This window comes from Anolis carolinensis, chromosome 2 (genome assembly GCF_035594765.1).
Source record: "Anolis carolinensis isolate JA03-04 chromosome 2, rAnoCar3.1.pri, whole genome shotgun sequence".
Classification (NCBI taxonomy): Eukaryota; Metazoa; Chordata; class Lepidosauria; order Squamata; family Dactyloidae; genus Anolis; species Anolis carolinensis.
In genome coordinates this window covers 311,186,776-311,198,065 of record NC_085842.1, presented here as the reverse complement: position 1 = coordinate 311,198,065, position 11,290 = coordinate 311,186,776, and the positions used below count along the sequence as shown (strand labels likewise).

The window sequence follows — 11,290 nt, the reverse complement described above, 5'->3', positions numbered from 1 at the left end:
TCATCACCTTCCCGTATTCTAATCAAGTTATACGCCCCCCGCAGGTCAAGCTTGGTAAAGACCTTAGCCCCTTGCACCCTCGATAGTAATTCCGAGATTAAAGGTAGCGGGTACCTATCCCGAATGGTGTGTTTGTTAAGGACCCGGTAATCAAAAACCAACCTGAGGTCCCCTGTCTTTTTGGCAACAAAGAACACAGGAGCAGCAGTTGGAGAGCTAGATGGACGAATAAACCCCTTAGCTAAGTTCTCATCGAGGAACTCTCTTAAAGCTTGCCTTTCTGGTACTGTCAAGGCGTACAACCTTCCTGCTGGCAATTTTGCACCCTCCGCTAGTCTAATGGCGCAATCGTATGGTCTATGCGGCGGTAACTTATCCGCTTCCTTCTTACAGAATACGTCTGAGAATTCCCCATACTCAGCAGGCACTCCCTCCATATCAGGCTGAGTAGGGTTTAGAGTAAAACATTTCTGCCTCCTAAAAGTTATCTTACGCGTCACCCAGTCCACTTGTGGATTTACTAAAGCTAGCCAATCCATTCCCAGGATCACATCGTATCTGGGTAAGCTCGTAATATCCCAAACAAACGTTCCCGTTACTCCCTGTACTTCCCACATTATTTCTGAGGTCTCATGGTTAACCACCCCAGTCTCCAATAGTCTCCCATCCGCTCCTTCCACCCATACGTCGCATGCTTTGCGCACTACAGGAATGCCATGCTTTCTAGCAAATTCAGCATCCACATATGAGACCGTAGCCCCTGAGTCCAGCAGTGCCAAAGTAGAAACAAGTTCTTTTCCCCCAACAGATAACGAAATGGGTACAAAGACATGTTTCTTCCCCTCAGTTGACTGCTTTAAAAGCCCTAATGCGTTGGACTCACGTCGCACTAGGGCTGGCCTTTTCCCGAAAGCTGGGAAGGTTTTACATTACAATTTCTGGCGAAATGCCCAGCATTTCCACAATACAAACACAACCCCAGTTGTCTCCTACGGTTCTTTTCTGCTATAGACAGTTATTTAAACACCCCGAGTTCCATAGGCTCGTCCCCCTTTACCACAGGTGCCTTAGATTCAAACATAGGTGGCGCACACATTGCTCTAGATTGTTTACGGGACTCGAACCTGGCATCCAAACGCAACACTTTAGATATTAAGGCATCCCAATTTTCTGCCGGCTCCAAGCGTGCCAATTCGTCCTGGAGGTAATCATTTAAACCAGCAGTAAACAAAAGCATAAATGCATTTTTCCCCCAGTCTAACTGATGACGGTACGAATTAAACTTATTTAAATAATCCAAAACAGTCCCCTTTCCCTGTTTCAACCGATACAGAGCCCAACTAGCATTCTCCGTACGGAGGGGATCCCCAAAAGTGTCAGTTAGTAGTTTTTTGAAATCACTCAAATTGTCCTTGACTGGGTCATTTCTCAAAATCAAATTAGTGGCCCATTGTCCTGCAGGACCAGTCAACAAACTCAAAATAAATGCCACCTTGCTAGTGTCCGTAGGAAAAGCTTGTGCACTAAGCTGGGAAAAATAAAGTTCAATTTGTGCCAAAAAAGTTGGCAGTTTGCTCCTAGACCCATCAAAGCGTTCGGGAGTCATAACATGTCCTTTAGCTGGCTGTGCTGCTTGCGCAGCGTAAAAAGCAGCCTGTAATTGATCAAAACGAGCCTTTAACTCCTCCATCGTCTTCTTGACGTAATTAACTACTACAGAAAAACTTTTTTATGGGCGTTGGGCAATCTGTCAAAGACAGAACGCCACAAGATAAAAGATAACAAAGTTTATTGAAGTTACAGAACCAAAAATGCCCGTAAAAGACAAGGGCTAGGCAAACACTGGCCTTAAAAGTAAAAAGAGACAAGAAAAACGTTCAAAAGATAAACCGGATTAAACCGGAGTTTAATCCGGGTTAAATCAAAACAGCTTGCTTCAGCCTGGGAATAAACAAACAGAAGCTGGTGAACAAAAAGTTCAAAGGAATGCAACTAATTGGCAGCAGATGCTTCTCTGCTGCCAAGAGCTATGTTTGAGTAACTTAGAGGTTACTCCTCCACACAGCAGGCAATTTCCCGATACAAACACAGCAGACGAGGGCAGAAGCAGTCAGCGAAGTCCCAATCCGTTCCGAAGGTCGTAAGGCAGATGCAGACGTTTGTAGTTCACCAGTTCCAACAATAGACACAGGTAGGAGAATCCGAGGCCGTAGTCAGTCAGTCCGTAAGTCCAGAGTAAGCAGATGGCGTCCGTCAAGAAGACGACGGAAGGTCAAAGCTATTAAGATTAAGCAGAGGTTGCACAACAAAACCCCACACAATTCCTCCCGCCGTCTGAGCCCAATGTCCAGGATAACTTACGTAGTCAGCAAACGAATCACACCCGTCTTCAGGAAAACTTCCCACACAGATCCCAAGCGTTCGTCCAGATTACCTTGCCCAACGCAATTTGCTATTGCTCCCAAACCCCATTTTATGCCAGTTACAAGTCCTCATCGCTATCAGCTGTTCTCCTTAGCCCGGGCGTTTCCTCATCACTTTCCTCATCAGAACTGGAACACCTTTGACTACGCCCCACAGCATCCCCAGCTGTGGATCCCGTCCCATCCCTCCAGCTTGTCCACGGGTCTAATCCTGAAGGTCCCCAATCGCCTTCCATACTATCATTGCCAGTGGCACCCAAATCCTCCCTTACACGAGTCCATTCCATGTCATCCTCTTCCGAGCTAACCATCTCTTCCTCCATTCTCTCAGTAAACCCCTCAAAAGAATCCTCGTCAGATGGTTCTGCAAAGATATCTCGCAGCCGCTTCTTTTCTTGCTCCTCGAGAGTATCTGACTCTCGAGGAGTCTTACGCCCACGTCTCCCAGTAGTAGAGCCATGAGGCTCAACCATAACAATTTGTGTATTTGTATGTGTGTGTGTGTGTGTGTGTGTGTGTGTGTGTGTGTGTGTATATATATATATATATATATATACAGTAGAGTCTCACTCATCCAACATAAATGGGCCGGCAGAATGTTGGATAAGTGAAAATGTTGGATATTAAGAAGAGATCAAGGAAAAGCCTATTAAACATCAAATTATGTTATGATTTTACAGATTAAGCACCAAAACATCATGTTTTATGATCAAATTGACAGAAAAATCAGTTCAATCCACAGTGACATTATGTAGTAATTACTGTATTTACAAATTTAGCATCAAAACGTTGAAAACATTGACTACAAAAACATTAAATTTTACAAAAACTGAAAGGCAGACTGTGTTGGATAATATAGAACGTTGGATAAGCAAAGGTTGGATAAGTGATACTCTACTGTATATGTATGTGTGTATATATATATATATACACACACACACACACACACATGTGTGTGTATATACCCTATTTCTTTTGTACTAAAATGCACTTTTCCCCGTATAAACATCTCTAAAAAGAGGGTGCTTCTTAGAATTGAAGGTTTATGTATGTGTGTGTAATTTCATTACTACCAACATTATATATTTAATGTTAGTAGTAATGAAATTAGTATATGTGTAGAATCTCAGAGTTGTCTCAGAGGTGAAGAAATACAGTATATGTGTTTATTTATAACAGAGCTTTTCAGAGCGAAGACAATCTCTGAGTTCATAAGCAATCAATCATATGTTTTTTAAAAATATCAATGAAAGGTTTCCATGAGATAGGTTCTGTCCCCGTACATTTTATTATTACAATTTATGTATGTGTCCATATCTCTTATAAGGGGTTGTTTCAATCTCCGGTTTGCTAGTAAAACTGAATTACTGTGCCATGAAATGGTGTGTGACTAAAAAGTGTGTCACCAATATGAAATGTTTGGAAATCTCTGCTCAACACACACACATATATACATAATATCTCTTATCCAAAATATGTGGGTACATACATACATGTCTGCGTGCACACACATACATGCTGAAATGTTTGGGATGAGAAATGTTTTGGCTTTTGGAAAATTTGCAAATATGTATTGGAACATCTTGTAGACAGGACCCATGATTACACTCTAAATTCCTTTATGTCTCATATACACCTTGAACACATAGCTTAAAAGTAACTTTATACACAATATTTTAATAATTTTGTGCACAAAACAAAGTTTATGTACTTTGAACAATCAGAAAGCAAAAGTGTCACTGTCTCAGCCATGCATGTGAACAATTTCAGATTTTGGAATATTTTGGGTTTTGCAGTTCTAGATAAGGGAGGCTATGTGTGTGTGTATATATATATGTGTGTGTAAAAGTATATGACAACCATAATAAATCATAAAAATAATTTTTAAAATTAACACTTCATAGTCCAAACTACAAATAGCAGTATGGAAGAGGATCTATGAAATATAAATCATTTGTAGAGGGGGAAAAGACAGCCCAAGGTCTCACCAGATGCTTCATTCAAACAGAAGCCAGCTAGACATGGTTCAATTATATCAGCAGCCAAAGTAAATCTTGTGCAAGGAGAAAGGGCATTTTTACCTTGTATAATTCAACACTCTAGCATTAGGTTTTGTCTGGAGGAAATACTGGGCAGCATAAGATTTACATTGGCCACGGATGAAGAGTGCTAGTAGAAACACTGCGACTTTCCTGCCACAATTTTTGCAACTAGGCTTGAAATTGTACCTCTAAATAAGCAATGAATTGGATGTGTCAGAGTGAAAATTGGAGGGGACCCTTGGCTCTTTAAAGATTGTACAGAAGAAGGAATTTCAGCAGGTGTTGTTTGTCTTGCAACCAGGTAAAAGCCTTTAAAAGCATAAGTGCCATTTCCAGTTTTACAGCTGGAACCCTATCAGGGATTAAGTTGAAGGAAGAAGAAATAAGGACATTGCCACCTCATCAGTAAAAAGTTTGCCGCTCTGTGGAAATTTTCTTTAAATCACTAGCTCTCTAAATTTGCAGAAAGTGAGATATGGAAACTATGCACACATGGGATTCTTTTATTTCCTATGTTTACACTCCCTTGATTACTTTGGGTGCATCTACACTGTATTGATTATCCACTGTATTGATTATCCAGTGTAGATGCATCCCGAGACACATGCCTTCTTACGGACTGCATCCGTAGTTTTATTGGACCCGTTTCTTTGACTTTGCAGATTAAGCTCCATGTCATGAGAAACACGTGATCTGTTAGGCTGTCAGCTATTAAAATCACAATGAGATGTTAAAAAGAAAAGCTGACAAGGGATGTGCAAAATCCTCTCGAGATTGTGTCTGGTCTTACCAAAACTCCATCAGCGTCTGTCAAAATACTTTGTATAGTTTCCTCGGGTGTTTCATTGCAAGAGATGACTTCCCCTTTTTCCTCCTCATGCTGAAAAGAAAAAAGGGAAAAATCATTCCAGCAAGAACATTTTCCAGTGTTCACACTTGTCACCGCCTTTTCATTTCTTCATCTCTTGCTGGGACACTTACGTGCCAGATGACAAGCTTCCACCAAAGAGAATTGCTTTGAACATGCAAGAGGCATTGGTTCTCCTTCAGTTGCTAATAAGCTAAATATTAATTTCACACTAGGCGTGAGTCAGTTAATATGTGTGACAATAAAAACTGCAATTCTGTGGAAAGAAATGTTGGACAGCCAGATTAGAAGAGAAGAAATATATTGCTACTACCTAATGTGTAAGACTACTTTCAGTTCAGTCCAGCACATCAACATTATGGAGACAGATATAATGCCATTTTTCCAGCTGTTTGAATTTGAAGGGATAGTTTAAATTAACCCTCTGTCAATGGACTTTATTCAGCTCCTTGTTTCTTTCCTGAAATTCCCTCTTCTGCACAATCTTTAAAGATGTCAAAGTAATTTAAGCAGCGCAGCAGCAGTTGGATGGAGTCAGTGGAACGCTGAACGAAGAGACATAAGAGCCGATGGTAAAACTATATACAAGTTTTACTGAAAGCAGTAATAAAGACAAACAGACTTGTAGACAATGGACACAGGATTTGACTCTCAGCAGACAGCACTAGACTTAACTCAGAACAGAACAGATCAGAACAGAACTGATGCAATCAGCAATGCACACACACTTGTGTCTGGACACTCCCTGGTTCCAGCCACACATCAAGGACATCACAGCTTCTCAGTAATTAACTCTTTCCAGACTATGTTACACTCTGGATGATGCAATCAGTATGCAATACATGCAAGACACAAATTTCATTTAAACACTACCAATACACAAATCCCACATTAACAAAAGAGCCATGGGTCCTCTCCAGTTTTCACCCTGACACATCCAATTCATTGCTTATTTAGAGGTATAATTTCAAGCCTAGTTGCAAAAATTGTGGTAGGAAAATTCTGCCCCAAAATGCCTCATCTATATGATCCGCAGTGATTTTCCTCCTTCACTGAGTGCAGTTCCACTGGTAAAATTCAACTTGGGCGACAAGGACCAGCCAAGAGCCTGTGGTGAAGAGAATGTCATATTTTATTGACAACTAGCTTTGCCCAGCCACACGTTGCTGTGGCTTATGGGAATCCTTTGTTGGCCAGGTGGAATAGCAGTGAATAGCCTTGCAGTCTCAAAGCCTGGCCGTTTTCTGGAGTAGCTGGAGCTTTTGTTGTATGAACGTAGAGGCATGGATAAGGGGTTGTGCTGCCAAGTTTAGTGTTTCTGGGATGTGTAGTTTTGTTGTTTTGTCCTAGGCCGAAATTTCATTACTCTTTTATATATATAGATGTAAAGAACAAGAAAGGAGAGGGGAAAAGAACAGGGGCTGAGGATAAAAGATGTGCTTGGCTCTAGCTGTCCACAGGCCTCTTCATTAAATGAAGATAAACTAGCTTCTCAGGTCCAAGGCTCAGAATGAAAACATTTAAAAACCTCATTTATGGCCATGACTAAATGTGCATGGGGGGGCCATGTATCTTTTTCTGGTGATGGGTGACTGAACATAATGGCCACAGTATTTCCTAGAAGCATTAGTTTTCTTGTCAAGGTCTGTGTTTTAAATAAAGGTTCTTTCACAAAGAAGATTGATGGATGCCTCTGTTTCTAATGCTCAGCTCGAAAAGCAGAATTAATTAATTGGGTTCTTAACTCAGTGTAATAATGGAGCCAATATGGCATAGCGGTTTCAGCATTGGACTATGATTTGAATCACTGTATTTATCTACATTGCAGAATTATAGCAACTTGACACCAGATTAACGGGCATGGTTCAATGCTGTCACATTCTAGGATTTGTAGATTTGCAGGATCTGTCAGGAAGCTCTGATGCCGGAACAAAACTACAACTCCCACAATTCCATAGAAGGGAACTATTAAAGTGGTGTCACACTACTATAATCCTGCAGTGTGGATGGTAATTCAGCCTCAGAGGTAAGCAATGGCATATCCTTTCTGAACAAATCTTGCCAAGAGAATTCTGTGATAGGGTTGACTTAGGGTGCATTTACACTGTAGAATTAATGCCGTTTGACACTGCTTTAGCTGCCATGGCTCAATGCTGTGTTATCATAGGAGTTGTAGTTTTATAAAGTCTTTAGCTGTCTCTGCAAAATAATGCTGGTACCTTAACAAACTACAATTCCTATTGTTATCAAGCCATGGCAATCCCTCCCCAAAGGTTTATTGACATTAAAAAAAACTCCAAGCAAGATATATTTATTTTTAAAACATTTTATGGCTTCAAAGTTGTGTAATGACAAGACTGCTAGAGGCTCCAGTATGGACCAACAGCAGCCATACTCTGAAAACTCAATCAAATCTAACCCTTTAATAAATGTATCGACTTGATATTTTATGTGTAACTTATATCATTTGTATAATGTGTCAATTTCTAAATGTATCAAATGTATCATAATGTATCTTGACGATAGCTACCTTTCTGTGTCTTCAGTTTGCATAATCCCTTGGGAACAAAGATCAGGGCCAGGGTCCCTCCACCTATTTCCCAAGTCAAATAATATCAGAACTTTTGTGTATGTATGCACTTTGTGCTGTAGCGCAGGCTGTTGAGCAGCTGCTGTAATAAATCACTCTGACCATGAGGTCATGAGTTCGAGGCCAGCCCGTGGCGGGGTGAGCACCCGTCAATTAAAAATTAAAAATAGCCCCTGCTCGTTGCTGACCTAGAAACCCGAAAGATAGCTGAATCTATCAAGTAGGAAATAAGGTACCACTTATAAAAGTGGGGAGGCAAGTTTAACTAATTTACGACCTGGAATGAGGAAGTGCCGTCAGAGTGGATGATGAAGTAGCTGCTCCCCCCTGTGGCCAGAATCGTACATCCCCTCAGGAGAAGGTTAAATTGCCTCTGCGTCTGTCTGTCTCTGTTTGATGTGTTTATGGGCATTTAATGTTTGCCCTATGTGTGTATAATGTGATCCGCCCTGAGTCCCCTTTGGGGTGAGAAGGGCGGAATATAAATACTGTAAATTAAATAAATAAATAAATAAAATGTTTGTCTGTTCAGCTGAGGCTGAGAGTGTGCCACTCCCATGGAAGAGGAGGCTGAGCAGCCAAGCCCTTGATTATCAAAACTACCACCTTTGTCTTTTGAATCTTGCATCCTTTGTTTCAATGGAGCTGAACACTTAAGTTAGTCAAGGGGTCATCTGCATACCCATGTCACCACTTCCTGCAGTTTGCACCCTCCCAGGGGGATCACTGCAATGGATTGGGTATTCTAACTGTCCAACCACCAGCTGTTCTCCTTCCAGCCTTGGGAATCTTCTCCTTCAGGCTGTGGCATCAGGGGAACCTCTGGCCAATCCCTACATGGATCCTGACCAGCCTTGCTTTTCAGTCAATCAGGGAGGCAACAGGAATGAAAAGTCTGAATAGCTGCCAGAACTGTATTGTGATGGTTTTATATAGGTTTCCGTATGGCAAAAGGAAGGAAGGAAGGAAGGAAGATTAGAAACTTCAACCCAAATGTCATCCATATAAGTAATAAATACACATACTTCCATGTTAGTTTCCTAACAGCATGAACGAGTTAATCTGTTATTTGCCTTCCTCCCGTTTCTGATGCTCTTCCCTGCCAGGAGTAACTGCTGCAATATTCAGAGTTCTGTTTTAGAAGGCAAAAGGGAGCACTAAACCGAGTTGCCAATTTCTCATAGTGTGTTCTGGGTGAAACAATAAATACCATCCAGTATTTCACATATGAAAACTAAGACAGATGTAGTCAAACAGCATCAGAGTGTGGCCAAGATGGAAAAGGTTATTCATGAGGAAAAACCCAAGGTGGGAGAGGTTTGCTTTTGCCTGAACCTACTGACAAGGTGGCGAAGTGCATTAAAGCGCTGAGCTTCTGAACTTGTAGACTGAAAGGACCCAGGTTCAAATCCAGGGAGCGGCTTGAGCGCCCGCTGTTAGCTCTAGCTCCTGTCAACCTAGCAGTTCGAAAACATGCAAAATGTGAGTAGATCAATAGGTACTGCTTCAGCGGGGAGGTAACTGCGCTCCATGCAGTCATGCTGGCCACATGACCTTGGAGGTGTCTACGGACAACACCAGCTCTTCGGCTTAGAAATGGAGATGAGCACCAACCCCCAGAGTCAGACATGACTGGACTTAATGTCAGGGGAAACCTTTACCTTTTACTGACAAGGACAAAATTGTTTTTTCCCCCTTTCCCCCTCCTAATTGAGTATGAAGTATGTTTTTATTTGAACTCAGTTTGTGGCAATAGAAGTAAGCTGAGGACAAAGGGAGAAAGTTGAAAGAGAGAGAAGCTGGAACATTTTAAAAGCACCTGAAAAAGTGGAATGACAATTGGGATTGTCCCTGGCAAGTACTTAATAATTAGTTGAGAGTCCAAAACGGTTGGACAGTACAACAACAACTGAAATACTCTTAAACTGATTATTGATATTAGAACAGGTTTGGCTAGTCACTACATTGCAAATATCCCACATTTTGTAATTACCTATTTTTTCTTAATTCTCGAATGATGTAAGTAGGTATCATCCAGTCTTGCAAAATGTTTCCTGAACGTCCGACACAACGTGAACATTCTCAAAAGATTAATGAAGTAAAATCTTATTAATGTTGTTTCCAGTTTTGAAAAGTTGCTTGTTGGATTTGTAGATCTGAATCTGTGTGCATTTTGCACACACATATTGTATGACTAGACAGATGCTCTGTTGTATAAACTAAATGACTGCATATCCACCAATATTTCATTGACAAAAACAGCACATGTGTGGCAAAGCAACATCAAAGGGTGTTGAGGGCAATAAAAGTTATTAATGGGGAAGAACATACCATCTAGGACAAGTTACAGCCATTTGTCTGAGACTATTAAGAAGGGCAAGGCTCTTCCTTCTCCTCTCCTCCCAAGAGGTGATTTAAACTCTGGTTTCTAGAGTCATAATCAAACACGCAAATCAATACACCACAATAGCTTTTTCTACATTACAACCCTTCAGATATTTAAAGATATCACAACTCAGTCTTCCTTTCTCCAAGCTGAACATACATACCTCCCTACTTTGTTCCTCAAAATGCTTGGTTTCCAGACCTTTGACCATTTTGGGCATCCTTCTCTGGATTTCAGCTTGAAATCTCCTTGATTTGTGGTGCCCAGAAATCAATGTAATATTTCTGTTGAGGTCATTGTACATATACACTGCGCAATATATGCAGTTTGATACCACTTTGACATCTATGGCTCAATGCGATGGAATTTTTGGAGTTGTAGCCTTCCAAGGTCTTTAGCTTTCTCTGCCAAGGAGTTCAGGTATCTCACCACACTACAAATCATAGGATTCCATAGCTTTGAGACATAGCAATTCAATTTTTCATACTCACCCCAAGAGTGCACGATTTCCAGGTATATATTGAGCTGGCACCTGCTATCGTAAGTCTCCACACACACACAAATTTAGCAGAACAATCAAGAAAGGTGCAATTTTGTATATTTCCATGGGTGTCACTGTTACGAGGGTTGAATGAAAAGTAATGCCTCCACCTTCATAACTCAACAGATGGCAATACTGGTATGTGGCAGGTACTGGCTTGTTCAGTAGACTCTCCTCTACAGTTCCATTTGGCAGGAAGCCTTAGCATTGAACGATTGTGTTGTTAAAGTGCAAAGTATGGAACCCTGTGCAGACGGTCGGTCAATACGTCACATTATTGCTTTTCTTGGCTATCAGAAGATCTGTGCACAATGGGTCCTGTGTGACGCTGGTTGCAGAAACAGAGTGTCAACTTCTTCCGTGGCGGCTTCAGAAAACTTGTTAATTGTTGGCAGAAATGTATCCAATTGTCTGGTGGTTATGTGGAAAAGTGAGTAGTG

The 11,290-nt window shown here is 41.1% G+C and overlaps 1 long non-coding RNA gene across 1 annotated transcript; it reads right to left on the bottom strand.

The window, feature by feature from the left end:
* Positions 1–283: 283 nt before the first annotated feature.
* On the bottom strand, positions 284–2,888 carry LOC134296792 (uncharacterized). The gene is made up of 2 exons (XR_010003651.1): positions 2,362–2,888; positions 284–2,278 (listed from the first exon to the last, which is right to left on the bottom strand). It is a non-coding gene; the product is annotated as an uncharacterized LOC134296792 (long non-coding RNA).
* Between the last annotated feature and the right edge of the window lie 8,402 nt (positions 2,889–11,290).